Source organism: Notamacropus eugenii, chromosome 6 (genome assembly GCF_028372415.1).
Source record: "Notamacropus eugenii isolate mMacEug1 chromosome 6, mMacEug1.pri_v2, whole genome shotgun sequence".
NCBI classification, from domain to species: Eukaryota; Metazoa; Chordata; class Mammalia; order Diprotodontia; family Macropodidae; genus Notamacropus; species Notamacropus eugenii.
The window spans coordinates 113733947-113760150 of NC_092877.1; the positions used below are offsets into that span (position 1 = coordinate 113733947).

Consider the following 26204-nt stretch of genomic DNA (forward strand, 5'->3'; position numbering starts at 1 on the left):
GGAAACCCTAAGTACACTGAATGAATTAACAGTGAAGGAGAAAATGAAAAGAGTCTGTGACACAATGAAGGCTTTAGAGCAGATGAGACCCATGTCATCAAGTTTCTACCTGATAACAGAACTGGTGGCTAGCTCTAGTTTGTTTTTGAAAATACACAGAATGTGGTGTTTTTAAAAACATTTTAAAGAAAAAAAATGTCCACCCAAGCATCAGTATTATAAATTGTGCGTCAGCAAATCAGAGCTTTGTCTTCCCAACAATGTATATTGAAAGCTGATTTAAAGGGGATTAAGCAAGAGAAAGGAACTCAATGTATATACATAAAATTTACAGAAGAGTTTGTATTAAAAAGTGCTAAAAATAGGTAATTTCCAAACATAGACCATCAGATGATAAATTTCTATCAACATTTGGTAAATATCAAAAATCACAATAAAATGGGCTTCTTTTCATTTAGGGGAATTGTATGCTTACTATTGAAATTTATGAATTTTGCGTGAAATAAGCCTTAGAGATTCCCAGTGGCTTGAGATACTTAAATGGAGCATTTCTAGGGTTGAAAAAAAAAGTCATTGCTCTCCTTGGGTATATAGGTGAGAATGCTAGAGACACATAGTACTAAATAGTGGTTGCTAGAGTAAAAGGGGCAGGGCTGGTGATATGGCAGGATTGGAAATTATTTCCTGCCCATCCAAATGGGAAAATCTAGAGTAAATTTGAACTTAAGCATCTATGAAGTAATATTTGACAGTGGGTGTGTTCTTAAAAACTTGCCTGTCCATTTAAATTTATACAAATCACCATATGCTTTAAAGCCTTCCAAGGATCCCTTTTCAAAGTGAGTTATCACATATTTAGGCAGGGATATTATTAGGAGTATAGAAATAGATCTCCTTATGATTCCCATTTTGTGGATGAGAAAACTGAGGCTAAACATATTTAAGTAACTTGCTCAGAGTCACAAACCTAGTAAGTACCTGAAGTGGAATTTCAACTCAGGTTTTCTTGACTCCAAGTCTAGCATTCTGACCCTTTTTTAAGGGGGATTTTGAACAGTGGGTTGGCTGTGCATGCAGATCATGTTTGTCCATATCTTACTAGATAATCTTTATGAGCTACTGTGGCAATAAGTAATCACCTAGTGGCCAGCTCTATGGAAGAGCTTGTCTGCAAATAGCTAGTCTATTCTATGAGTGATAGGCACATATATGAAGTCTTTCCAGATGAGCAAGGGTGGATCTGTGAGAAGGGTACACATTTTCTGAATCCTTAGGATACCTTCCATGCCAGGGTGAGTGAGAGGTGTCTGAGTAGAACTTCAGTGGAGGAGCTACTAATGTATCTTTTAAATAAAATCAGATCTGGATTTTCACATGTCAAGATTCCTTAATACAATTTATAAGTAGTCTGTCAGTGAAACTAGTGCTCCTAGTCATGGCAAAAGAGGTAGAGCATTACTGATAATTCTGTTTTTACACATACTACACCAGCAGCAGGTGCTAAGCAATGTATCCTGTCAAAGACAGACAGACACCTGCCCACCTACCCTGTCCCCCCCACTCCGCCCTCCTCCAGAGGCTTTGAAATCTCACACATTTTGTCATACCAGGTGCAACACTGCAAACTGGCAAAGCAATTTAATGCTCTGCTTTAAACCACAGTCTGTCTTATTTTACAGATTGTTCTCCTAGCATTAAGGGCGCATGAAGAATGTTTATTATCTACCAATTTTCTTTTTAGTTTGAAAGACACTACTCAATACTAAGAATGACCTTGCTAGTAGAAAATCTATTCCAGAAGAGACCACTGAAGTGAATACCTGTTAAACAAAAAGATCTGTGAAATGAATACATTTCATAATGAGAAAAACGAATAGAAAAGTGGAGCACTAAAGGAAAATGGATGATGCTTATATGAAAAAAAAAACTGAAGCACGGGTAGCATTCGAGCAGTTGAATTAAAAAAATATATTTCACAGGTTATTTTCCTCCAAGGCAGTAATTTGAAATAAACAGTTATATTCAAGAAGCATTCTAGTACATCTAATAATTACAGTTTCATTCGTATGGTTAATCTGGCAGGTGTCTGAATTATCTAAGCAACTAGGCAGCCACATGAAGAAGTGGATAGAGTGTTAGAGTTGGAATCATGAATACCTGAATCTGAATCTTGATTCAGATACTTGGTAATGTCATTCTGGGCAAATCACTAAACTTTCAACTTCATTTTCCTCATCTATGAAATGGGAATAGTCACTAGCATCAACCTCATAGGGTGGAGGAAAAGATTAAATAACATATTCAAGTATTTTAGAAGGCTTAAAGTACGCTACAAATGTGAGCTATTATTATCTTTTATTATTTTCATCTAAAATACTCTGAGAAATAGGTAGCATGGCATAGTACATAGTCTGCCTAAGACTCAGGAAAGCCTGGATTCAAGTCCTGTTTCTAACAGGTACTGGGCATATGACTATGTGCAAATCACTTCTCAGTGTGTCAGAAACCTCTCTAAAACTATACGATATGGAGCAGATGCTGACCGGCCTGATAGAGAGAGCTTCTTTACTGGCAGTTCCTTAGATCAATGAAATGATTCTTAGAGGTTTAGAATCACAGGTTTAGAGTTAGAAAATAACTTAGAAGGTCTTCTAGTCCAATGGCTCTAGTAGAGTTGAGTATGTATCCCTGGAACAAAATAATTCACAACTGAGAAACTTTGATGAAACATTTAGAAATTTTGTATTATGTTCTCATATTTTTAATCAGCCTTGTTAAATTCCCTATGCTAATAATAACACAATTTTTAATAGTGTTTTACATGTTATGAAATGCTTCCCTCAGAGTTCTCTGAGGTAGGTATAGGGCTCACAGATTGTTTGAGTTAGGAGTTTTAAAAATGATCTAGTCTAATCTTCCCATTTTAAATATGAAGAAACTGAGGCTAAAAGTAGAATGGTGAAGTGATTTCCCTAAGGGCATAAGCTAATTCATGGTAGAGCTGGTACTCTAATTAGTCTCATTTTGCTGATGGAGAAATTGAGTCCATAAAGGTCAAATGACCTGTCTAGAGTTACTCAGGTCATAAGAGTTAGAACCCAAGTCACTTGATTCACAGTTTATTGCTATTTCTGCTATATACAGGGTGTGACAATTATGCAGTAGCAATGATTATGTGGTGAAATACTGTATTTTCTTTCTGCCTCTAACATGTTGTGATTTCCCACATAAACTTAATCTTCCCAAGGAACATTTAATTCTTTATGAGAGTTTACCATTACTGGATGCTTCAATTATTATTTCTTCTAAGAATCACTGTAAGTGAATGCAGTGAAATTTGTTAAAAACTTCATGTTCTGGATCCCTTGTGCATAGAGAAACTTCCCCAACTTGAAGATTTCAGAAAAGAAAACAGAAATGAAAAAACATGCTAGGATGAAAAATCAGTCTGGAAAACCCCTTAATGCATTGTAGACAGTCTAGTAGTGGTTAGAGGACAGCATTGCTCTCATAGAAGCCCTGAAAGTTTCCTAGCTAGGAACATGTAGAGCATTATGAATCTGTCAGAAGATTTAAAAATAAAACATTTATCCTTACTGAACTATTTTAAGGAAGCTTCTTGGATTGTGGGAGCATTTTGGATCTTCACTAGGAGATCTTTTTAGAACTAGGAAAAAGCTGATGTATTAGAAAGGCTAGTTTTTAATTTAAACTTAAAAGAGGAAAAGCATCCCCAACCCATTTTTAAAACGGTACATATTAAGAGCCACTTTCTGCACTAATAACTTATATGTGTTATTTTATGGCTATATAGCTTTATGTATGTTACTTAATTTGACCCTTAAAATATCCATGAGAAGAAAGGTAGTAAATAGTGTTATTTTCATTTTACATTGAGGAAGCTCAGATAAATTACATGACGTATCCATGGGTCACACAACTACAAAACATCAAAATTAGGAATGAAACCTTTCTTTCCTGAAACTCTTTCCATTACACCATTCTGCCTCCATTAATTAATAAAATGTCAAAAAGCAGGAAATATCAAGTTCTTAAGTTGTTTTTCAATTAATTCAAATGAATAAAAATTAAGTGTCTCATGATTAAAGTACTGGGATAAGCAGTAGGGACTTAGAATTAGAACATCTGCCCCTAAGCTTACATTCTACTGAAGGGATATGATATGTACACAGATAAATAAAGTCAAGGTCGATACAAAGTAATACCATTGAAATTTTAACAGGGAGAGATCAGTAATAATTGGGAGGACGGAGGATGTTCTCAGATAGGTGGTGATGCCAGAGCTTGTGGTTTGTCCTTTGTTGTTGAAGAAAACCGTGACATCAGGAAGGTGATGCCATGACATGCATGTGAATTGGATTTAAGTGAGGGAGGGCTGTGCAGAGTCACCAGACTAACTTTCCCTTCCACAGCCATCTGGGTCCAGTGGCCAAATATAAGTCAGGGCAACTGAAGATGGCTGGTGCCAGAGCTATGCTTTGGAGCAGGGAGGTTAGCCTGTGACTTAAAGACTGACTCTATAGACATATCCCTCTCTATAGCCACCTCCAAATGTAAATTTCCTTGTGCCTGGACCATGTTAGGGAAGGACACAATGATACCGACATTAGGACAGGTGAATGTGATGTAGAGGCTAAAAACCTGAACCCAAATCCCACATGCTGGCTTTGTGGACTCAGGCAAGTTGTGAGAGCTCTGGGGCCAATCTCTAAAACCGTATGTTGTGGAGCAAGAGCTAGCCTGCAGTGGTAGAGGGGATTACCTTGTTGAGAATTCCCTTTCCCAAGGAAATTACAAGTCGAGTTCTCCCCCTACTTCCCTCAGCAGTTACAACTTTGCCCTTTCCTTTCTTTTTCTTGATCCTGGCATTTGATAAAGTTTTCGTTACTCATCCCAGGTTTCAAGCAACTTGCTGCTGGTAGATACATTTTTTAGGCTTTCTTTGTGTGAATGTTGATTCTTTTGATCTGAAGACTCCTTTCAGCCAGCATTAGTGATGAGTCATGTCTGAGTTCTATTTTGAAAGTTAACTTCAATCAGTAAAGACTTATACTTAAGGAAATGAAGGTCATTCATTGTGTTTCTGTATATAGTTTCCAGTTATGCCTCTCAGGGAACTGAGGCTTCTATTTTCTGTGAAGAATAATCTCTGGAGATACCTGACTTTATTCCTTCCTACTTAATTCTACAATATAACACAGGAAAAAGAAAGTTGAATATAACTTAATGACATAAGACAACTTTTTGGTTTGGTTTTTCTTTGTTATGTAGCCTTCTGACATTTTGAAATGGTACTTGAAACCAGAGAATATTAGAGTTAGAGGGTACTTCAGAGAAGGTTCCATCTGGTCCACTGGTCAGCCATGGGCCAAAAACATACTGTTTTTGTTTAGCTTGCAATATGGTATATTTTAAATAAAATAAAACTTCATTTAAAAGTATAAAAACCATTCATAGCTGCCAAATAACTGCAGTTTACTGAACTCTGTCGAATAACTTTTTATGAGGTCAGAGAGGCAAAATGTTTTACCCAAGGTATAGTAGGTACGTAGGCAGAGTTAGGACTAAAAATCTCTAGGATTTCAGCATTGGAAGGGACCTGAGAGGTGAACTAGTCTGATCTGTACCTCACACAGGAATTTTCTCTACAAGCTCGTCAGTAAGTGACTACCCAAGTTTTTCCCTAAGACTTTTAGTGAGAGAGAATCTTCTGTCTCCTATGGTGGTCCATTATACTTCAGGATATTTCTAATTGTTTGCAAGTTTTTCTGTGCATCATTTTGATATTTTTTCGTCTCTAACTTTTGTCCTGCAGGGCCAAGTTGAACAAGACTGAAATCTCTTCTACTAGACTGTTCCCCCTAAATCATCCCCCCTCAGGTGGAACATTCCTATTTCCTTGAACAGAACTTGTTGTAACATGGTTTCATGACTCTGCATGATGCTGGTAGCTATCCTCCAAATGTTCCTCAGCTTTTTAACGCTCTTTCTAAAACATGGTACCCATAAGACTCAACTCAACTGCCATCTTCTTCAGGAGTTATTTCCTAGTCCCCACACTTAGTAATCTTTCCCTCTTAGATTATCTTCCTGGTACAATCTTCCTGGTGCTTTTGTTCATAGTCAGCACTTAGGTTTGTTGACATAACATCTGGTTATGTTCTGACCTGAGCAGAATACAATGGGACTATCACCTCTCTCATTCTCAACCCTATATTTATTAATTCAGCCTATGTATGATTGCATTAGCTTTGTTGGCTGTTCTGTTACGCTCATTTGGGGTGATAATACCCAGACTTTTTTTCTTTACAGAATTTTTAAAAAATTCAGTTATCTTGTATTCACTAAGGTAATTTTTGTACCCAAGAATATGAACTCAGTTCTTCTGACTTTAAGCCCAGGGTTCTTTCTCCTAAAACATGTAAGATTACATATAGTCATTGAGGAAATAGGATTCACTTTGAATTTAATAATGTAAATTAAGAAGTAATACTTTCTGTGGTATATATAAAACAGGCTTTATAGTACTGTAATAATATAATCTTTATCCTTAAATTTGCTTTGAAATGTTTCTACTTTCATTTTCTTTTCTTCTTTTCTTTCTGGTCTTCTAATAGTTTATGTTAACACATAAATGGTAAACACATGACATAACATGACAACATAACATAACATAACATAATATAACATAACATCATAACACATCAGTACACAGATGGCAAATACACAGTGAAAAATATACACAAATGGAAATAAAACCTTTACTCAGGTGTCACCAACTATACCATCAATGAATATTTGGTGGTTTTAGAGGTAACTATATGCCTCAACAGACAGAGCAAGGGACCTGGCATCAAGAATACCAGTCTCATACTTAAATGTCAGTGGAATGGAGATAAGCCTCTGAGACCTGCTTTGAGCTCTGCCCAAGCTGACTGCTGTAACGAAACCTGAGTCACATTGTGTGGTGGGAGGAGCTTGCCAAAGAGGTGAAACAGAATTGCTGAAGCAGGAAGTGAGAGTGAGGCAGAGCAGCTAGCTTGAGTGCGAGAGGGAGGAATTTTGCCAAGGGGAGCTTGTTTGTGGGGAGGCCCAAGAGAGGGAAAGTTTGGGGAAGTCAGTGCTCCCTGGATTGGTGATGTATATAAGCTTCTTTGTTGATATGGTGGAGCTGGCTTTCTGGAATCTGAATCAATATTTTGATTTTGCCTTTGAGGAAGAGAGTTATTTATATTTGGTAAATATCCTCTGGAAATACGCATGCATATTCATAGCAGCTGCGATGGGTATTACATATACTTTCTAGCAGCGTTACCTGGACAGGTCACTTAACCTCTGCCTCAATTTCCTCCTCAGCAAATTGGGGATAATAATACCATCTACCTGTCAAGGTTGTTGTGAAGATAAAATGAAATAATATTTTATAGTACCTTGTGAATCCTAAAGCGCTATAGAAATACTAGTCATTACTATTCACCCTCAAGCTATTAAACCTAGTATGTACTGCCAGCTATGTTTGTGCCAGGTAAATCTTGAACTCATCTAATTTGTGGTATAATTTTGGCATGATATAGATTTTGGAAACAATTTTTGTCTTTATTGCGACATTATACTATTGTAAAGATGTACTTTTTCTTTAATCTAATTGATTGAAAATTTTCATTGTCTATTTTCTATTTAGAAATTTATAGTACCTTTAAAATAAATTATGACATATAGGACATTAAATCAGGAAGTTGGCATATATTGTGAAAGACCAGACATGAGTTTATGTTGTCATGAATATTTTGAAAGCAAAAAATGTGATTTAGACCCTTTGAAAATAAGTTTTTAAAAATTTTTTTGGTTTATTTGTTTTGTTTTTAGAGTAAGGAAGCAATAATTGAGGTAAGTAGAAAATGACAAGCTTACTGAGTTTTCAAAGTTGTTGATAGCATTTGACAGATATCTAGGAGCTGACTAAGCTCCACACAAAGCTTTGTGATATAATAGAAAGAACTTGCATCTTAGTCAGTACTTTATTCTTAGCTAGCTATATGATCGTGTTAAAGGCCTCTAGTTTCTCTGGGTCTCAGCTTCCTCAACTATAAAATAAGGACTATCCAACTTAAAGTTGAACTTTTTAAAAAGTGGTCTAATGGTATTCTGGTATTTGAAAGAATGGAATTCAACTAGGGAAATTCTCAAGATTACATGTAGATGATTTACCTACTAGTTTAGGTGATTATCAATATCCATCTGTTTATTTACAGGTTTTATTGCTGCCTTTTGTTTTTATAATAGTCTTTTATCCATAGCTGTTTCCCCATGAATCGTTACTTGTAATAGTGAAAAACATTTTAGTAAAACCAACCAATATGATAACTCTATGGAGGAGGGGGGTGTATTACATGGTTAGACCAGCACTTCAGGAAAATCACTTTGGGAGCTGTGGAAGATGGATTGCAGTGGGGAGAGACTTGAGTCAGAGAAACCAACCAGAAGACTCACCTAGACTATTGTGTGAGTCAATGAAGGCTTACACTTGGGTGGGAGCAGTGTTAGAGGAGAGAAAGCGTGTTTAGTGCCTGTCGCACTGTGGACCTTTTTCCCACCAACCCATGACTTCATCCTTATTGACATAAATTTTTCTGCTGATGTCCTTTCAGACATATTGTCTTCCCTATTTGTCATAATCCACCAGTGATCGTCATTTTCATTCTCCCTCAATCACCTGCAAGAATCATCAGCTTAGACCTCAATATTATTCAAAGGGGTAATGATTTGGAATTCTGATTTCTCCTTTCTGACCACAATCTCCCATATTTTTAATTCTTTTACTTTGCTTCTCCTTCTAAATTAATTGATCATCCTCACTGTGATCTGTAATTTTTCTATCTTTCCCTGTTTTCCTAGTCCATTTTTTCTGACACATTTTTTTCATTCCTTTATAGTTTTGATTCTATATAATCGGTTTCCCTCTTTAAAAGTATCATTCTTCACCCTCAAATCCTTTGTCTCCTTATGCTTTTGCCATCCACAATCTGATAATCCTTAATTCTGGGATATCCTCCTCATCTATTTTCATTAATTTTACTCCTGGCTTCCTAAATGCTGCTTGGGGAAATATCCAGCCATGAAAACTCTCCATAGTCAAAAGCACCCTTTTACCAGTTGAAAAGTCTACCTTCTCAAAACTATATTGAAGCAAAAAGAAATTTTAAGAGAGAAAGTCAGAAAACCAAGCTAATAAATAAGAGGTCAAAGGAAAATATAGAGAGTTAACTGACAGAAATATACTTGACATTTTTGTACTTTTCACAATTTAAAAAAGTCAGCTTAAATCGCCTATTTATTTACTTGCCAGAGACTAATCAGGAGAATTGTTAACACATTCAGAGATTAGGAATTCTGGGGAATTGATCCAGAGCAAGCACCCGAAATGTCTAAAAGAGGCCTCTAAGTACAATGAAGGAAACTCTAATTTAAATATATGTTTTAGAAGTTTATTTATTTTTTAACATTGCAGTCATTCATAAAATCTTCTCCCTCAAACCTAAGCTCCCTTTGTAAAAAAAGAGAAAAATCCTTAAGCAAAAACAGGTGACAGTGATTACAGCTGACAAAGGTTATGGCAGCAAACAATATAGGCATATTCTACCTCCAGAGATCTCTTTTCTAAAAAAGGAATAAGGGGCTTCATTGTTTGTTTTCTGAAACCAAGTTCAATTAAGTCAATTACTGAAGAGGTTAGCTTCCTTTTAGTGTTTTTTTCATCCACGTTGTTGCTGTTGTGTATATATCCCTTTATTCATACTGCTTTTTCCACTCTGTATCAGTTCATACACATCTTCCCTTGCTCCTCAGAATTTCCTGTATCTGTTATTCCTCACTTAACAGTAATATTCCATTATATTCTTTTTTTTGGAGGGATAAGGCATTCAGGTTTAAGTGATTTGCCCAAGATCACACAACTAGTGTCAAGTGTTTGAGGCTGGATTTGAACTCAGATCCTCCTGACTCCAGGGCTGGTGCCCTGTCTGTCTGCTGTGCCACCTAGTTGTCCTCCAGTATAGTCTTATGACATTTTCCTACCCAATTTTCAATCAACAGATGCCTATTTTAAAAATGTGCTATGATTATTAGAGTAGCACTTTTTTGTGATATACATACATACATACATACATAAACATATGTACATATATGCATATGCATAAATCTATCTATCTATCTATCTATCTATCTATCTATCTATCTATCTATCTATCTATCTATCTAATCTACCTAACTGTAGCTAGGTGGTACACTAGATAGAATTCCAGACCTCAAGTCAGGAAGACTCATTTTCCTGAATTCAAATCTGGTCTCAGACACTTGGTAGCTGTGTGACCCGGGGCAAGTCACTTAACTTTGATGCCTCGGTTCCCTCATCTGTGAAATGAGTGTGAGGAGGAAATGTGAGATCCAGTATCTTGGCCAAGAAAACCCCAGATGAGGTCACAAAGAGTTGGACATGACTGAAATACACACACACACACACGCATGCGCGCGCACACACACACATACACACACGCACACCCTTTCTTTCTGTCTTTGACTTTCTTGGCAGTATATGCCCATAGTCACCTTTTTCTCATTATTCTAAGTTATATAGAAGAACATACAATAAATTCTTAGCTTTATCAACAGTTCTGTAGTGGACAGAGGGCACTCATAATTTGGAGAGGGTTGTATGTGTCTACCAAAAGGACTGTGGGGGGAGTACAGAGGGCAGTCTTCACTAGTTCCATTTTGCATAACCCTTTTTATTACAATTCCTATTTATTATTTTTAAATGAAATTTTAGACAGAATATTTTCTTAGAGAAAGATAAAACTTTTCAAGGAAATTTTAAAAATTTCCTTGACAATGTTAACTGTCTAAAAATTAGAATAGTAAAGGCATTTCTATAGAACTTTAAGAGTTGCAAAGTACTTTTTATTCACTATCTCATTTGGTCCTCGCACAAACCAGGTGAAGTGTAGGTACTATTCTTATCCCCATTTTATAGATGAAGAAAGAGGTGAAAAGACTTGCCCAGGGTCATGCAGCTAGTATCTTCTTGACTCATTGTCCATCACTCTATTTACTTCATAGGGTTAGCTAGGTGGTGCAGTGCATAGAGCACCAGTGCTGGAGTCAGGAGGACCTGAGTTCAAATCTCACCTCAGACACTTGACACTCACTAGTTGTGTGACCTTGGGCAAGTCACTTTACCCCAATTGCCTCATCCTGAGTCATGTCCAGTCATCCTGATGAATATCTGGTCACTGGATTCAGATGGCTCTGGAGGAGAAGTGAGGCTGGTGACCTGCACAGTCCTCCCTCACTCAAAACAACGTCAAGTGCAAGTCATGTCATTATTTTTCTGATGACATGGTCTTCTTTGGCAACAAAGGACGAACACACATTCACTTCATAACCTGTCTGCTCACTGCATTGTAAGCTTTTTAGGGAAGAAACTGAATAGACACTTAGTAGATGCTCAGTAAATATTATTGAATTTTTGTTCTTTCTCTCGGAATCTAGCTCTATGTATGCTCAGTAATGGATAGATTCTAGGATAATGCTTTGGTATCTGTAATGGACACTGTGCTTATGGTTAACAACCAAGGCAAAGCTCTATATTTCAGAAAGTTTGTGATTAAATGATACTACTGAGGCACTCACTAAAACCTCTCTGGGCTTCAGTTTCTTCATTTGTAAAATTATTATTTTTAGATCATATGATCTTTTGAAGAAAGTTCCTTATGAATATAAAATTCTGTGTATCTCTATGTAGAGATTAGTCTTATTTGCTTGGTACTGGAAGGAAGAGACAGGGGAGGCACAAATTTCAGCTCAATATGAAGGAAAAACTTCATACCAGGGGTATTCCAAGTGAAATGATCTGTCTTAGGAGGTTGTGAATTTGTCATCACTGCAAATTGTTAGGGCAGAGATGAGAAGAAAACTCATCAAAGATGCTATAGATTCTTTTTCTGTGATTCATGCTTCAGGAAAACAAACCTAGATGAATGCTGAGGTTTCTTTCTATCCTAAAATTCTGTGAGTCTGTGTTTTATTCCAGTGGCAAGTGTAGTATGTCTGTTATTCTTAATGTATATGTAAAATATTTTTGATATTTTAAAATTATGTGAAGAAGATTATAGAAAATCTTGCCTAGTGGTATTTGAGTGGTAATTCATCAAAGAAAATTTGAAAAACTGGGTGGAAATAGTGACAAGCCAAGAAAGACTGAGCATCTAAGGGTACATCACTCATTTCTGCTTGCTTAACTATATGAGAGTTGGAACACAGCATCAGAGAGGATGCAAGAATTTGGAGACACCAATTTTGAGTCAAGAAGAGGTAGAAACTCTGGATTTATACAACAGGGGGACATTTGGGTTAAGATTAAAGTCCACTGTTTCTCAGTCCCTTTTCCATTTGAGGAAACAAAGTCTTTGAAGATATGGATTGCTTTATTCTTTGTGTTTGTGTCTTCAGTACCCAGAATAATGTATACAACTTAGTAGATACTTTAAAAAAAACAAACAAAAAACCTGCTTGTTATTTGACTGATTTTATTCAGCCATGAGGTGTGAGTAAACCTAAAAAGCTAAAATTTTTTTTCTGACCAATTAGGTGAAAATTGAACTAAGAGGCTCAAGAGGAAATAGAGGATAATGGAGTTTAAAAAAAAAGCTCAGAGAAACAGTTAAGAGAAGAGTTAAAAGGGCAGAAATGATTTTATCCTAGGACACTCTCTGTTCTTAGTGTAGCCTGGCTGAGCAGAGACTTTCAGAGCCTTTGGATGAGAAGACAGCATCTAAGACGTCTGAATGACAAAGCATTTGACAGAGACTAGCTGAAGAATGCTGTGGGTGGGTTTCTATGGTAGATAGTTTTACCAATCAAAAACCCATCTTCCCCCTTGCTCTAGAACCCCAAGGTTTAGGCATTTTGTGGAGGACTGAGGTTAAAGTAGCCCTGAAGATAGAACTTTAGTTGAGGTTTAGAGGTAAGAAATGGATATCAGAAGACACTAAATTAGCTGCAGCTAATAACCCCCTCAGAGGAGAAGCAGCTTCTTTACCCCAGAACCCTCGTACTGGGTGGTAAAGATTACTCAGAGTTAGGTCAAAATGCTGTGCCATCACATCACATCGATAGTGGATGTTATATAGGGTATAAAGTGACCCAGAAAATAGCTGGAACTTATTACTATTTGAAGTAGAGAAAAGTGCCTGGGAAAGAAGGGGAACATAGAAGAGTGATGCCAGGAGAAAAGTAGACTCATTAGAGATTATCAGTAGAAGACATCTGTTGATTTGCAGCATGGCAGTGTGAATGGTTCCCTCTTCCTCCCTTTCTTGGTTTCCAAGAAGATGCTTTGGTCATCCATGTTCCCATTATGTGTATCTCTTCATGAAAGTCATGCCATGAGTACGATATGTTCCTCATAGGTAGATGTTCCATACATAGAAGAAAGTTCACTTTTCTCATTGAGTCCATTTATATATGTGGGGGAGTGAGATCAAGGTTTGTCAGAGGAATGACATTTTACTTGTCATTTCATTTTAGATGCCTTTGTTTTGAACAAAATGTGTCCTATGACTAACTGGTAAAAAATAAAACACATTCATGTGGGCTTTCTAAGCTATGTTTTGGAAAGTATTCCTGCCCACATGATGCCTAGGAACTAGAATAAATAAATGAAGCTTGATTTCTTTCTGTCTGTATCTGTCTCTGTCTCTCTCCCATATAGCTCTAATTCTGAGTGGATTTGGGTGAGAAATTTATTCCTGTTGAGACAGTAATAAGCAGGTTGTAGGAGGGTTTAAGAATGCCACTAGATCTGAGAGCCATGCCAATGCAAAATTATCTTGAAAGAAAAGTTTGAGTATATGTTTGAGCATCTCTCTGACAAGGCTGGTATGAGGAGAAGGAACTAGAAGGACAGCTTAAGCTTTATCTGTGGCTAGATTTTTGTTCTGTATCAGCAAACCATGTAAACTTGTTTATTTCTATGTTTCTATAAATTTGATTTTTATATGCATATTTTTATGTACTTATGTGTGTTTATACATGTGTGTGTGTTTTCTCCTGTTTTTTTTTAGAGTTCCTTGTTTTACAAATTTCATGCCATTTTTAACTGAACTAAGAGCAAAGATTTTTTTCTATACTTTGGCCAAAGTAAGTCAAGGGAATATATGTACACTTTCTAGAAAGGAAATGAGTATTGAATACTTACTGTGTGCCAGGAGTGGTGCTAAGCACCTTATAAATATCTCCTTTGATACTCATATCAACCCTGGGAGGTAGGAGCTATTATTATCTTTGTTTTACAGTTGAAGAAACAAGTAGACAGAGGTTAAGTGACTTGATTAAGGTCCTACAGCTAATATATTTCTGAGGTCAGATTTGAATTTAGGTCTTTCCTTATTTTAGGCCCAGCACTCTATCTAATGTACCATCTAACTGCCTCTGGGCCACATGCAATAGGGCCAAAGAGCTTCTGATCCCAGAAAGAGCTAGCTGGAGTTGGTACAATGTAGAAAACTTAGGAGTTTCATAGATAAATCGGGTCACTTGCAGAAGTTGTTCACTTCCTGAATTTACTGTCACAACACGTATTTCAGAAAAGAAATGCTTCAACATTGTTAGAAGATAAATTTTTAAAAAAAAAATTATTTTCTGGGCACAGTTCATCTACTTGTTAGAATTACTTTAAGTTTTTGAGAGTTCTGTGATCCCACTGATCTGAGTTGTCTTTTCAATAATGATGATCACATCCATGCTTATCTATCTTGTGTACTGTTGCCCATGTCCTACCATAAAACTTCTTCTGGGAATATACCCATTCTTCTGGGGAGCCTTTAGCTAGCTCTCTTGGAATGGCTTGGATATTAGAGGATCCCACCTGCTATCTGCTATCCTGTCACTCTTCGCATAGTTGATTCATATTTTCTCCCAGTTGTAATTTTTTTCCATGATTCTCTTTATACTATTTCCTCTGAGCAGTTCTTTGTTTGCAGCATGTTGTTGTCTACTCATGCCCTTCATGCATCTCTCCATCCTTTTAGGTAATCCTCCATTTTAATTATTCAGTGACTAAACTATTCAATGAGTTTCAACCATATGTGGTAGTATTATTAAATGCATGCTGCTGGGTGGCATGTTACTATGTATAAAGACTATGCTGATGAGTTTGCTGCAAAATTAGAGTTGGGGCATTATCAAATCTGTTTTAACAGTGTATTTGGATTCTTTCCTTCCTCCTCTTGTACCTGAAGTAGAATGTGTGTGTGTGTGTGTGTGTGTGTTTGTATGTTTGAATGTGTGTATGCAAATATGTATATATATATGTTAATACATTATGAATTAGTAAATGAATTTATGGAAACTTTTAATTATTCTCAGTAAACTTACTTAAAAAAAAGTACATAACAAAATGCAAGTTTACCTATTTACCTATTCTAACCACAGTGGCTTACTTAGTTAGATTAGTGTAAGGAGTGTTTATAATGAAGATATGGAGTATAAAATATTAAGTTAAATAGTTCTTAATAATAATTATGACCAACTCATTGTGTTTCAAATTGATATTTTATTGTGCTATAAATCTTCCAACATTTTTTCCTGTATAAGTATTAAAGCACATATTTAAATTCTTTGCTGATGGGGCTTTCCATGTATGAAGCTGTAGGAGGAAGTTACTCTCATCAATCAGGAAAAAAAAAATGTTTTTTTATAGAGAGAGCTGCTCTTCTTGACAACTAATTTCCCTTGTTCTTGTTCCTCTGCAGTGTTCCATTTTCCCTGGGACCATTAAAATGTACATGGTTTTAATACTCTCAAACAAATTAATTGGTAGGAGGGATAGTAGGCACCCTTAGGGAGACTACTGGTGATCTAACAATGTCATGTCATTGCAGAGAATGCAAAAGCTGTGTCCATGTAGGTTAGCCACCCTTCAGTGAAACTAGCCAATGCCTACTGGCCAAGATCACTTCTACAACCTCTGTGCAGAGGCAAGACTACCGAATGGTTAGTGTTTAATTTAGCTGTAATCACTTAGCCTATTTTTTTCTTCTGTTTCTCTGAATTGGTGCATCTCTAGCAGCTGCCATCTCTGCTTGACTCTGGTATCCCTGTGTTTCTCATTAAACTTGGGGTGAAATGATCATAGGATCATGGCTGAAAGGAGTCTTAGAGATCATCTGTGGGATGTGAAACTACTCTGAAAACTCTGAGACTAATTTTGATTAAATTTACCAATATTGGTAATATATAGGGAGGAATAGTCAGAACAGAGGCTATTTTTTGCCACCGTGGAATCAGTTTACTTTATTAAAATTACAACTAGAAATCAACTACCACACAGTTAACCAAAAAGTTGAAGTTCAAATATTCTAGGGACGACCTTACCCTTTCCACATGTGTGGATTTTCATCCTGAAAAAGCTTTCAACCTAATGAATGAGTCCAAAATTCTGATTTTTCTGGGGTCAGCCCAGGCACTCTCCTTTTCCATAAATCCTAACTGAATTCTTTTTCATTGTAAATCCTCTCTCACTTTACAAATATGTTTATTCATCTGTGCTCACATTACAGCCTCCCCTCAACCCCCAATAGAATATAAGCTGCTTGAAGACAGGGAATGACATATTTTTTGTGCCCAGGGCATAGAACATCATAGTCCCTTATTTCACTGAATCAAGTAAGAAAATAATTCAGTACTAAATTGTGTGGTATTCCTTGTCTCTTCAGTGAAAGGAGAGATAACTGTAGACTTCATGAAGGCAGTAAGATTATAGCTTGGTCTTTAAAGAGGAGTGAGCTTTTTTCAGGCAGAGAGATGCAGGGGAAAGAGATGTCTAACCACAGGAATACCACAGAGATGGGACCAAGAATTAAATTTCTTAAAAAAAACAAAACTGGAATATTATCTCACCTTGCTTCTTTCTCTTTATTCTCAAGCCCCTCTCACTCACAGCTGTTAGAGCACCCTTCAAAACTGTTCAATGTCATAGACAAGAAAGCAAGTATTAGATACCACAGCTTTGTGAAAAACCAAATGTAAAGTGTATAAAGGCACCACTTGTCTTGCAGAAGCACAGTACTCAATAAGGCCATGTTCAATGAATTGCTGCCTTTCTGACAGAACGGATGAGGCAGAGAGACACTATTAACAGTAATTGTAGACTGTGAGGGATGTGGCTTTCACAGCAGGGATTTGTCAAGCTAGCCTGGATTTCATTTAGGAAAACTGTAAGCAGTTTCCTGAGCCTGTCTACATGGGCTGGCATAAACGTTTCTCACTGTTGCCATGGGCTAGCATATATATATGGCCTTCCCTTTGAGCTGCTTCATACTGACTGTCAATTCATTATTGGCTAGATCTGATAAAAGTCCTGCCAAAGAATCTTTCTGTTGCATAGAATAAGGGAAGCAACTAACGATAAAATGCTTAATCTTGAGAAAAAAAGTGGTGAAATCTGGTTTCTTTTTTCCTCTTGGCAGGTTCAGTTGATATTGCCTTGGATTTTTATAAATGTGCTTTCTGCCCTTGCCTTTTCCCTCTTTTCTTTTATTGTCATATTGACAAGGGCCTGTGACCTTCTGACTTGCACAATGTTGAAAGAGAAAGTCATTCATTTTGAAAGGGCTGTTTTAAAGAATAATTGACTGACAGAGATGGAACCTACCAGTGGGAGATTAAAAAAAAAAAAGTCCTGCAGATGGCAAATGAATAGAAAACTGATACTTATTAACATTAAAAAAAAATTACTGAAAGAAACTGATGACAAGAAAGCTTTGATTTACTAAATAACCAGGAAAAGCTGTAATGGAGGCAACTTCTCTAGATTTTCTCAAAGACTATCTGCAGAAAAGACTCCAGATGACCCTAAGAAGTCCAGGGCACCATTTATTTGCAGGATATGTAATCTTATCCTGGGGAGTTATTGTAATTAGTAGTGTCACTTTTTTGTATGCTTATTACACACTTGAAAAGTAGTAAACCCAAAGAAAAGTAGTAAAACCCTACTAAAAAACAACTTGATGTTCCACAGCTTCAATGTCATACTGTCAATTACATTCCTTGTGTACATATAATGATTCATGGGCATCTCTAGAACTAAATGCCATGAAAAGCCTAAAATGCAATAGTATTTCTATATCTCAACCCCAGGGTTCTTCAGTATATTGAAAATTGCAAGATCAATTTTAAAAGGCAGAAAGCAACATCTATTCCAAAGCAATATTCCAGAACTATTAGCAAGCTTTTCTTTAAAAGAGAATCATTTTCAGGAAGTAATTTTAGCAATGGACTTTTAGGATTGCATTAAATGTAAATGATAAGGACTTAAAATTAAACAAATAAAAAGGACAATGATTTTCTTGAGTCAGGGTCATAACATGGAAATATGGCACTATTTCACTCCTGGTATAGCCAATCCCGGCTCACAGCTTTAAGGAATAATGAAGCAACTGTTAAATATAAAATTAAAAATGTGCCAACCCTACTGGACCAAATGAAATAACACAGATAGAAATGTTAGAGAGATCTGCAAAGAGTCACAACATGAAATGCTCAACACCTTACAATAAAAGGGATGAAAACCTGCTATAAAGTGCAGTGCACTGGGCAGGTGATACTACCTTTGGTATACACCTCTCCCTTTTCTTTTATTTAGGAATGTGACTACACATGGAAACCAAGCAGTGTGGAAGGTTTATGTTGCTTATGATGTGAAGCAAGAACTACAATGTCTTTCTCAAGAATGGTAGGGTTTAATTATGAAATCTTGATCTTTCTTTATGTGCTTGTAAAGGTGTTAAATCAGGTTACAGCATTATTTCTTTAGTGGAGCCACTTAGGGAAGAAGTTGTTGGTAGAACCTGGTTCCTATGAGGGGATGTCAGTCTTAAGATTGCATTTTGCTTGTAAGCCTTAGGGGGATAAAACTGGATTTATATGGATTTGAGAGGTTATGGTGTATAGTGGACAGCAAGTTGGACTTGGAAGACCTGGGATCAGATCTTACCTCTGACATTGATTAGAAGTGTGACCATGCACCAGTCACTACCTCTTTGACCTCCAGGCAACTCTTTAAGGTCATACGTTGTATCACTTAATCAATATGGATCAAAATCACAGGTTTTTGATGAATTCACTTATCTAGAGCTATAGAATCATCTCTTTCTGTGGAATGAAAGGCTTTGTTCCTGTTGAGAATTTTAGTGATCAGAATGAGGTGGTAATTTTGGTGGTGGGATAAAATGGAACTTTTAGCCCCACAGAAATCACATCTTATAGTTACTAATCTGTTCCTTCCACCAGAAAATGAGTAGATTACAGTTGGATTATTTAGTAAGTAAAAGTAAAAAAAAATTGGTGAAAAATGTAGTTTCCCACAATGTACCCTGGAGTCACAGATGTTTCAGACAAAGGTAAGAGTCTACCTAAGAAAAAAGCCAAAGCAATTTCCAAAATGGCAGGCCATCAGGAAGTTTCTAGAGGACTTCAGATAACTGTTTTTTCCTCAACAGTGTGGAATAATGCTTACAATTTTACCAATTCATTTGCCATTTTGTGAGTTATCCTTTGAAATGGATAGAAATTTTATCGTTCAGTAATAGAAAAACAATGGAATCTATGTGGTAATGAAATATATATCCTTGACATAAGGTAAAATTTCTTGAGTTAAAATTCGTCATAGAATGGGCTCCCTCGGAGGTTAATGAGAACTTGCTTGTAGGAAGTGTTTGAGTGGAGGATAGATGACCATTTGTTGCCTGTGTTCTTGTTCTGGAATGGATTGATCCAAATAACTACTGAGGTCACATCCAAATCTAACATTGTAGCCTGTATATTTGGAACCTACACAGTGTCAGAATATCCCCTTTGGAGAATTTGTGGAAGACTCTATGAACCTAGGAGTCTCACTGTATGAGAAGTTGTCAATGGTGACCATTTGTACCTTTAGAAGACACTGATCAGATAGGAGATCCACCAAAAAATGGTAGTATCGAAGAAGTTCTGGTGAGAAACCATTCATTCTCAGAAAAAGAAAAGAAAATCATTTGTATGTGCATTATATTGTGTGTGGTTCCCATGATTTTAGCTTAGACATGACTATGTTAGTAGCATTAGGGTTGTTTAGTCTAAGTTTTAAAGGGTACATTATAGGTGTTGTGCTGCAAGTTTTCATTAGCTCACTGTCATTGAAAGAAACTTCATAATCATAATGAAATTGAACTTGTTGGAGGAACTTATAGATGCTTATTAGTTTAAAAATACTTTGCACAAATCTCATTAAAAATAGTATAGTAGTTTGAAAATTCTATTTTTAAATTGACGAGAGTCATGACAGAATAAGACAGCGGGTTATACAAATACGTATTTAAGAATGAACTAAAAACGTAATTTACAATTATGGTTTTATATTATAGATAACATCTGCCTACCTATTCTCTGAATAAACTCTATGGTTTTATTCTCCTCAGTTTCATTTTGTGGTGTTTGGTGATGTTATTAAAGTTGATGTTCAATGAAATCAAATTTGTAACAACTTTGCTATCAAATTTTGTTATAAGTTGTATCTCTTCTTAAAAAATGTGGATCAGATGTTTAAAGGAACCATGAAATTCAGGCTTTATAGACTACCAGTCATGATGAATTTATTCTTTTGAGATAATTTTATTTTGCAGATTGCCTGCGCTTGCTACAAATTCTTGATGCTAATGCTCATTTAAAAAGTGGGATTTGGGGTTTTTCCAATTCATCCTTGCCAGACACTTCTGTATGAGAATTAGCTTTTGTCATTCTTGGGGTGTAAGAGATGCCCCAAGAGTACATCATCTCATTAATTCCCTGAAAAAGCTCTTTTGCAGTGTGATAACTTCATGTCCACAGGATTTCCTGAAGGCTTTGTATCAAAGCCTAAGTGTCCAATTTTATTTCACACTTACTGGTACTATTTTTTCATATTTACATCAGAGATTTTAATTTTTTTTCATTCTTTGCTCTTACGTTCAAATATTTGAAGAGTGGTATTGATTGTGATTTTCTAAACCACTGAATAAAGGCCAAATTATAATAGTTGCCTTTACACTATCCAATGTAATTCTTTTTCCCATGCTTCTCAACTCTCATGGAAGGTAGTAAGGTACAGTGGCAAGAGTCCTGAATCTGGAGCCAGAGTATTTAGATTCAAATCCCAGCTCTCAGAGTTATTATGTCCAGGTCACCTTGGGCATGTCATATAACCTCCTTAAGTCTCAGTTTCTTCATCTGTAAAATGAGGGGGTTGGATTGAATGGACTTTGAAGTCCCTTCTTGCTCTACATAAGTAAGCCTATGATACTATTATTAATATATATATATATATATATATATATATATATATATATATATATATATATATTTAGGGTGAATAGACTGAGTTGGTGCTTGTTGTAACTAAGACTTGAGCAATGACCAATAGGTAAAATGGGCCAGAACCTGAAAAGTAAGTCCTGGAAGACTAGACAGATCTAATGATTGTAGGTTCAAATTCAACATTTGACACAACCACCTCTTTGACCTTAAATCTCCTTGTGCCTTAATCTCATCATCCATAAGATGAGGGGTTTATGCTAGATAGCTTCTGAGGTTCCTTCTAGCTCTACATGGATGGTCCTAACATCAGACAGAGATCAGGGCTCTGAAAATGAAATCAAGACCAGAGATTGATTTTCTTTCCATGTTGAAGTACAAAGAATGGTGACCTAGGAATCAGGAGAACTGAGTGGTTCTAATCCTTTTTGTATCACCAACTGTCTGGACAAGTTGAGTGTAGTTATTTGATCTAACTAATCTCAGTAGGTTTCCTCATATTGAACTAACTGATCTCTAAAATCTCTTCCCTATCTTCTTTCATATAAGAGGAACTCATTAAATACGTATTTCATCTTGCCTTGTTTTACTTTATTTGCTGAACAAATTGGCCTATGTAGCATTAAACTGAGGACCTTGACTTCATTTTGAATGACTACTTAAAGTATTTTCTCTGTGATCTGAGAGTTCTTGAATTTGGCTCTAATATTCCTGGGAGTTATTATTTGGGAATTTCTTTCAGTAGGTGACTGCTGGAGTGTTTTGATTTTTATACACTTTGGTTCTAGGATAGACAACTTTCAACTTTCCTTCATAATTTTTTGAAATATGATGTCTAGCATTTTTTTTCTTGAACATAGATTTCAGGAATTCCAATATACCCCCAATTACCTCTTCCCTCTGTTTTCTAAGTCAGTTGTTTTTCTAATGTGATATTTCAAATTTTCTTGTTTTTTTTATTCTTTTAATTTTGATCTATTTCTTTTTTATGTCTCATAGAGTTATTTTCTAGTTACTCAATTCTGATTTTTAAGGAATTATTTTTTTTCAGTGAGCTTTTGTACATCTTTTTCCATTTTCCAATTCTGGATTTTTAGGTGTTTTTTCTTCAGTTTCTTTTTGTGCCTCTTTTACCAAGCTGTGAATTGTCTTTTTATAATTTTCCTGCATCATTCTGTAGCACCAGTGTGATATTCACAGTGCCTAAGGTGGCCATGAACTTTGAATTGTGAAATACAACAGACTCCCCACATGGGAGGCAGAACCTCCCATGGTCATAGACCTCTTCTTCTGACTTCCTAAGCAGTCTCGGGCTAGAAAAAAAAAAAAATCTAACCCTGACCTTTTCTTGACTTTGCCAGTCCAGAATTTGATTTGAGGCATTATTTTAAAATTGTTTGAAGGGGAATGTTGGAAGAGTTTGGATTCTTGTCTACTCTACCATGTTGGCTCCACTTCAACAAATCCCGAAATTAAGCCCTTTTAGGCTGTAAATTAAGCTCCTTTAGGGCAAAAAAAATAGCTGTGATCACTACAATCAGATGGCTAGAAAATGTTACCTGAGCCTTAAAGTTATGATTAAGTTTCTTAATTTAGCCTTCTTCTAATCCCACTTGAAGTCCATGGTCCCACCGATCATGTATACTAGTTTTAAAAAAATTAATTTAACTCCTGTCAAATTCCTGATTGCCAGATTGCATTCTTTCAAACCATTTTAAGTACTCTATATCTAACAAAAAAAATGGAGTGTAATCTATTACAATAGGCCACAACATAGCAACTTTTATGTCATGCTATAGATAAGGTCTTGTCATGGAGAGTGGTATAAGCACCCTACAGTGTTATACTACAGACTTCATACTTCTGCAGAGTCAATGTGATCACAGTGCCTATGGCAGCACAATTCTGAATCTTGAAATACAACAGACTCTCTATATGGAAGACTGAAAGAAAACATTAATTCAGACACTAGAAAGTCAAATCCCAACATCAGAAAGCCAAATCCATCATAGTAACAAAAAAATCCATACACAATAACAATGCAGAGGGCAACATCATCCCCAACCCTTTCCTCTGTTTGGCTTGCCATAAACCAGCTCCCTTAAACAAATCACAAACAGGCTTCCTTAAACAGTCACAAATAAGCTTCTCACTCATGCTAGCCAGCCAGCCTGCTTCCTCTCTCTCCCTCAGTTCTGACTTCTCTCTGATCAATTTCCTCTGAGCTCTGCTCCACCCTTCCTGTTCAGCAAACTTTCCACTATAGACTTCATGTGACTCAGACTTCCATGTGACTCAGGCAGATCACATGGGCCTATTAATGAATAGGAAATGTCTTCCCATTTAAATTACCATTACTTCTCACCTAGGTGTGTCAAAAAATCCATTTCTTTCTTGGTTTGGCTCACTTATCCAGTGTGCTCTTGCACTAGTGGGTATCAGTTTCCAGGGACAGACCACCACACAGAGTTATATTCACACTATGTCAGGATCCTTGGGATATCTGGATTGTGGGAAATCTATTTCTACTCACTACTCTATTTTTTCAGTCTCATCCAAAGTGTTTTCTATTTACGCATTTACTTACTTAAAATTCTACAATTTTGTGTGCTTAAAACTGTATCTCTAGTCACATTTTTCCAGTTTTTGATATATTTAGACCATCAAAATGTTTACATATAAATGAGGTATTAGTCTACATTTTTGCAAGTAATTTAAATTTTTATGGGTTTACCAGTTATTTTTTGTCTAAATCTCATCTAAAAACTATTTTGTCATATATATATTGTACTAATTTTAATTAAACCAAAATTATTTTCATGCTCCTTTTAGTGATAATAATGCTAATTTATGACAAAGGCAATATATTACCTCATTTTCTGGTTTAATTTTTTTCTTTACACAAAAATACTTTTATGCCTTTATCACATACAACTCTCTATATGCAAAGAACAGCACCTCAAAAATATGTATCTTACAAATGCATTGATTACTCTTATATTTTCTAATTGTTGCTAACATTCTCTAGATATTTTTTTCAGTATAAGTATAGTCTGAAGTTTTTTTCCCCATATGTTTTTGTCATTGTTACCTCCCTCAGGTACTTTCTATAGCAGTCCTTCAATACCCCCATATTTATGTCATTTCCATTATGGATACCTCTATATATGCTTGGCATAGTTTAGTTGCTATCCTTGCCTTTATTCTCTTTAGTGCTATTTCTAGCTTCTATAGAGGCAAATCTAAGACTCTGATGCTAGGTTCCAAATGTGATTGCACTATCCTTGATGGAGAAAACAATTTGTTATAGTAATTTTTATACATTTTTCATTTTGCTTTCTTTTTGTTGTGTCAAGGAAGTGACATATAGTATATATATATAAGGGTCTGAGGATCAATGGAGATAATAAGCACCTTAAGTACTCTATAAATGTTAGCCATTTTAGCTAATTGTTATTCTCTTTCCATGTTTCCCTGATGTCCTTCAAATGACTTTGATCAGTTGAATGTCTTGCCAAGCCTTCTTTAATTTGGTTTTATTCTCCACTGCTTCTCTTTGCTCTATGAGATGATACTACTCATAATTATCCATCATCTTCCTTTGTAATAATCATAATAGCTAACATTTATATAACACTTTTAAGTTTTATGAAGTACTTTATATATTTAAATTCATCTGTTCCTCATAAGAAGTAGATGTTATCTCAGTTTTGAGGAAACAAGGGTTGAGAGAGCTTAAATGCCTTATCCAGATTTATAAAGCTCTTAAGAGTCTGAGGCAGTATTTTAACACAGGTATTCCTAAATTTAAATTCAGGACTCTACCCAATGTGCCTTCCATTTGCATACATGCACACACACATGTATACACACATGTATACACACATATATGTATGTATGTATGTATACGTACACACACATATGTATGTATATAAAACTTTGGAGGCCACCTTTTTCTATTTTGCACCTAGGTCAACATTTGCTGACTAAGGTACTTTCTGGACTCTTGATTGTAGCAATTAATTTATATTGATTACACTTCTTTATAAAATTATTATAATTGGCCTTCATGTCATTTCTGTCATCTGTTGCCTATGTGAAATTGTCAGTTACTTGTTTTAATAATTCAGGGTTGAGTTTTCTCAATTGTATACAGTATATTTTTCTCATTATGATTCTTTCTTCTTGCTTTTTACTAAATTGGATCTAAGCCCTGACAAGTGAATGGTTAGGTTGATTCAAGAGTAATTCCCAAATCAATAATAAGCTTTTTCCTTTTTTGTCAAGTTATATTATTTTTCAGCTTTTGCAGTATTATTTGGTGATTGTCATGTCTAGTACCTAACTACCATTTTCTTTCATTTTTTTTTTTTTGGCATTGATTTTATTTTCAGCTCTGAATTCTCCCCTGCTACCTTCCTAAACCTTCCTTATTGAGAAAGCAAAATAAATAAAATTCATTATAAGCATATATAATCAAGCAAAACAAATTCCCATTTTAACAATGTCAAAAAAATAAGCTTCAATCTGTGCTCTCTATTTGAAGTAAGATTTTCCTATCAGTTGTTCACTTAGCTGTTTTTAGAAGTTTCTTGAATTCTTAAAAGAAAATAGTATTCCATCAAGTTCATATACCCCGACTTCTTTAGCTGCTCCCAAATCATAGATATTCCTTAAGTTTCCAATTATTTGCCATTGCAAGAAAGAGCTTTTAAAAATCTTTTTGTAAATATCTGTCCTTTCATTATTTTCTTTGGAGTGTAACTCTAGTAGTAGAATCACTTGGATAAATGGGACCA

General features: G+C 35.8%; 1 long non-coding RNA gene across 1 annotated transcript in view; it reads left to right on the top strand.

Moving 5' to 3' along the window:
• LOC140510566 (uncharacterized) overlaps positions 1-26204 on the top strand; it is a 146973-nt gene that overhangs the window by 22540 nt on the left and 98229 nt on the right. The window contains exon 2 of the long non-coding RNA XR_011969288.1: positions 18722-18811. This is a non-coding gene — a long non-coding RNA (uncharacterized lncRNA). The remainder of the gene's footprint in view (positions 1-18721; positions 18812-26204) is intronic.